Source organism: Pteropus vampyrus, unplaced genomic scaffold (assembly GCF_000151845.1).
Source record: "Pteropus vampyrus isolate Shadow unplaced genomic scaffold, Pvam_2.0 Scaffold24, whole genome shotgun sequence".
In the NCBI taxonomy this organism is placed as follows: Eukaryota; Metazoa; Chordata; class Mammalia; order Chiroptera; family Pteropodidae; genus Pteropus; species Pteropus vampyrus.
This window is the reverse complement of record NW_011888805.1, coordinates 359,793-364,411: the sequence shown is the minus strand read 5'-3', so window position 1 is coordinate 364,411 and position 4,619 is coordinate 359,793. Positions and strand designations below refer to the sequence as shown.

Here is a 4,619-nt window from a genome sequence, read left to right as displayed (position 1 = left end):
CACCTCTAAATCTTTTGTGACTCAATCACCAAATAAGTGACTATAATTATACAGTGATGTATAAAACAGATATCCCTGATGTCAACAGTTACAGTCTAGAAAAATCTCGATTTATTTTAGAAGCTGGCATTGTACCTTTTAGATACAATGATTTAGGCACATACCTGACTTAGGCAAATAAAATTGTTATGACAGACAAAAAAATACCTATTATGTTTCTAATGGCAATGTTTTTTTTTTTTTTTTTAGTAAGCTTAAGATCTTTGTCTTTATGAATACCTAGTACATTTTCCAGTGACAAAAGTATTTTTTCAGTATGCACATTCCATACTCTGACTTCTGGAGAAAGATATTTACACTATAGAATGCCTAAAATTAGTAAAACTTACACCATCTGGAACTTCAGGTGTGTTTTTCTAATTACAAGTAAAGTTGAGTAACAAATTATCTTCATTGTTCATTGTAAGCTGACAAAAGTTAGTAAAGACTAAGTTTTCTGAAATTACTGTATAAAATATCATTTAGTATACTTATTGGAGTGTTTAAGAGTCCCAATTTTTAAATTAACTAATAATTATTTTAACAACCACAAGAGGGAGTTGCATGATTAAATTATCTTTATGCATTAAATTTTAATTTTAACTGAAAGGATTTAAAAGGTACTAAAAATTTTTTTCTACCTGTTATTCCTCCTTTTTTGTCTATTTAAGAAGACAAAGTAGATAGGCAAATTTAGAAAACCAAAGAAGTCAGTGTATGATAGAGATATTAAATATATTACTTATTTGTTTGTTAGATCTAGCATATAAAAAAGCCACCTCCCTGCGAAGTCAGCAACCTAAAAGTCTTGCCATATTTCTAAACATTAAATTTTACTAAATACAAAATATTAATTCTAAACATTGAAGGAGACTTTGTCATTATTTAATAGATATTTATCAAGTGCCTATAATTTTCAAGGTTTAATACTAGATACCAGGTGCAGGTAGTACAAAACTGAATTCAGTGTTTACCCAACGAGCTTGAGATTTAATTGAGAGATGTATTTGATAATGAAAAATCTAAAGTGCTGAATTTTTCCAAGTGTGAAATGAAAGGAACTTCTCTTAGCTTGATAATAGTTTTTAAATACAAAGTAATAATATGAAAGTTCTTGAAATAGTTGTTCAGTGCTTTATCACAAATGAAACTGCAGCACAGTCTTTTACCAGACCTTGTGATTTAACGTGGATATAATAGGATCTTACGTGGATATAATAGGATCTTATTTTCATTTTATCAAGGTATACTTATTTGTATACATATATTTATATATGTTCTATATATATTATGTACGTTGCTTCTAAATAAAGTCACAATGATGTGTCTAGGTATAGGGCTTTTTTTTTTTTTTTTTTTTTTTAAATCCTTGTTCCACCTTCAGTGGACCTCTTCAATTTAAAGGCTAGTGTTCTCTTTCTTTCGTCATGGAAATCCCACTCTGATTCCCAGTTTCTCCATAGCCTCTTTCTAGAACTTCTTGTATTCAGCTATTTAGTATCCTGGGCCAACTTTTTATTTATTTTGCATTGTCATATCTTCAGTATACTTCACTGCCTTGTCTTTCCATTCTACAATTAATTTTTGTTTCAACTCATATGAAATTTTCATTTCAGCAGTGATGCTTTTTAATTTCTAAGAGCTAGTTCTCTGGTTCCTTTCTCGTAGCAGATTGTTGTTTTATGGGTGCATTATTGTCTCAAATCTGTTAATGGTGTTTATTAGAATTTAAGTTCTTGGCTATCTCCTAAATTATCTTTACTTAATCTGGGTTTAGTCTTTCTGTTGTTTATCTTGATCTTTCTCACGTCAGATGTTCCTCAGTTGTGATCCTTGACTATTAATTCGTATTTAAGAGTGAAGGACTGTGAAGGCTAACTGAAAGCCCTGTGTAAGAAAGTGAGATTTGTCACTTGGCCGACATCAGTTTGTGAAAAATAGGAGCCAGCTGCTACAAGAGAACACTCTGCCATCACCACCAAGTATTTTATGTATATGGGGACCAGCTTAAGAAGTGTGTGTTGGAGGTGGGAGGGAGAAGCCTTATGAATAAACATACAGTTTCTTCTAAAGGATGGGGAGAGGTTGACTTCCACAGACGTCCCATTAAGCCCCTGTTTTCTTACCATTCTTCGCTTCTACCTCCTGTTAATCTGCATTCTCAAAAGTCTCTTCAGGTTTCTGCAGGGCAAGTTCTGCCTCTTTGTCCGCAGTGCCCTCCTTGTCTATGAGACTGTAGCTTTCCTCACCCTCCATTAGTCTATGCCATTTCATCTGTTCTCAGTCTTCAGGAACTTGCTGAAATATCTTGTCTATTAATTGTCTTCTTCCTGTCGTATCCCTGTTGGACTGTACCAGTGATAGTCCTCTGTCATTTCCATGGGGTTTTAGGAGGCAGAATATATATAAATACAATGCTTAGTCAACTGTCTTTAAACAAAAGTTCTGGCTAATATAAGTGATTCTTCATAGCCTCGCTTTTTAAGTACATATTAGTCTATGTGTAAATAACAGGAATGAGGAGAATTTTTCCTTCAGCTTACCCACTGGAGTCTGTAACAAATCACCTCTTCTCTGTAAAGTACATATTACTAGATGTGCATGAGTTTAATTGATCTATATGTGTAGTTGGTATGATTTTGTGTATAACAGTTTCTTCGTATGCCAAAAGAAAGAAACAAAACCCAAAACAGTCCAAGGGATTCCTTACATCCCTGTTCACAGTCATTCCCCATAACAGAGGTGGAATTTTCTAGCCTCACCCCACAAGTGCAGCCCTCATTTTTGTAAGCCTGCTTCCAACTCCCTCTCTATGCTATCCCCTTCTTTAAGACCCTGGAAAAATAATTGTCATGTTCCTTTGTTCCCAGTCAGTACCTAACCCTCTTTCAGTTAGTGGAGGCTGATCAGAGCAAAAGTATCTTTGTAAATAAATGCTATAATTATTGTTCTTCATTATGAGTTCAATAATGTTTCTTAATGGATGTGTATTTGTAATATTTTGTACAGTGAAGGTTAGAATTGCACACAAAGAGTTTAATTTTGGCTGAATTTTCATAGTAATTTTTAGAAATTCACCTCGACACTATTTTTTTGTAAAATTCTTTTTTGTAAAATTCGTTATTCTCAGATTCCTATCTAAGAATCCCAAACCACAAATGAAAAGTGAACCAGACACATAAAAATTGAGGCATGAAGAAGAAGTAATTCCTAAAAAATAGAGATCATATCTCTTTTTCTACTACATTCAGAGTATTTTTTTAGCTTGATTATAATTAACAGGCATATAAGATCAAAAGAGATCCTGAATGGTCTACAAATTAGGTTTGTCATTTCTAAGTAATATAGTCATTATAACGCTAAGGTTTTGTTTTCATGAGAAAGGAATACCTCTTAAATAAATTCTAGATAGTGGATTCACAGTATTTTGCTTTAGGGCTTCCCTTAATCATAAGAGATGCCTTTCCTTTATTCCCAAAGGCAAGCCACATCTTTAACCAGTGCAAAAACTCCTTTCTTTGTGAATCCCCAAGGATGTAATATTTTTTGCTTAAAAAACAGTTTTAAGAATTTACTCTTTAACTTCAGAACATCCCTACAACAACACCGTCAGCATCTGTGGCTCCTTCATTTCTCCTGTCTTTTTTGAATCAGATTTCTGCCTGTTGCCAAAAGTTATCTCCCACTACTATTGGCCATCTGTGAAGCTGTCGGCTCTGTGGTTTACATTTTCCTATTTTGATAGAAACATTAAGAAATATAGTATTGAGAATTAATAAGGAAGCTATCTGTGACTGAGAAAATGTTACACTCCTGTCCTGGAATTATGGTCTCAGATGTACATTAGTTAGAAAATAAATTAGAATTTTTTATGGTTTTCCATACAGAATGAGAGTTGTATGCTAGCATTTTTTTTCTTTTATCATTAAGTAAAGAAACTTCATCTCATAACATATTTTGCCCTAAAGTCTTTTTTTTTTTTTTTTAATTTTTTTTTCCTGAAATGAGTATCGCTACACTGGCTTTCCTCCAGTTTTATATTTGCCTGATAATGTAAATTTTAAAATTTCTCTTGCTGCCTTCAAGATTTTCTCCATATCTTTAGTTTTCACCAGTTTGACTATGACATGTCTAGGTTTTGTTTTGTTTTAATACTATTTGGAGGTCTCTGGGCTTCTTGGATCTGTGGTTTATTGTCTTTCATTAATTTTGGAAAATATTTGGCTATTATCTCCTCAAATATTTCTTCTGCATCGTTTTTCTCTTCTCCTTCTCCTTCATAATATGCGTTAGACTGTTTGATATTGTCCTGCACCTCTTGGATGCCTTGTTCTTTTTTCTACTTTTTCTCTTTGTGTTCAAAATGGGTAATTTCTGTTTTCTAGTTCACCGATTCTTTTGTATCCACTATACTGGAAAGTCCGTTGAGGGAATTCTTTATCTCTGATACAATATTTTTTCCCTAGTGTTTGACTCTTTTTTTAATAATTTCCATCTCTCTTCTCAAATTAGCCATCAGTTCCTGCATGTTGTCCACCTTTTAACTAGACTTTTAAAAATATATTAGTCATATTTTTTTT

The 4,619-nt window shown here is 32.9% G+C and overlaps 1 protein-coding gene across 6 annotated transcripts in view; it reads left to right on the top strand.

The window, feature by feature from the left end:
* Positions 1 to 4,619, top strand: part of TAB2 (TGF-beta activated kinase 1/MAP3K7 binding protein 2) — a 78,262-nt gene that overhangs the window by 59,156 nt on the left and 14,487 nt on the right. The window lies entirely within an intron of this gene.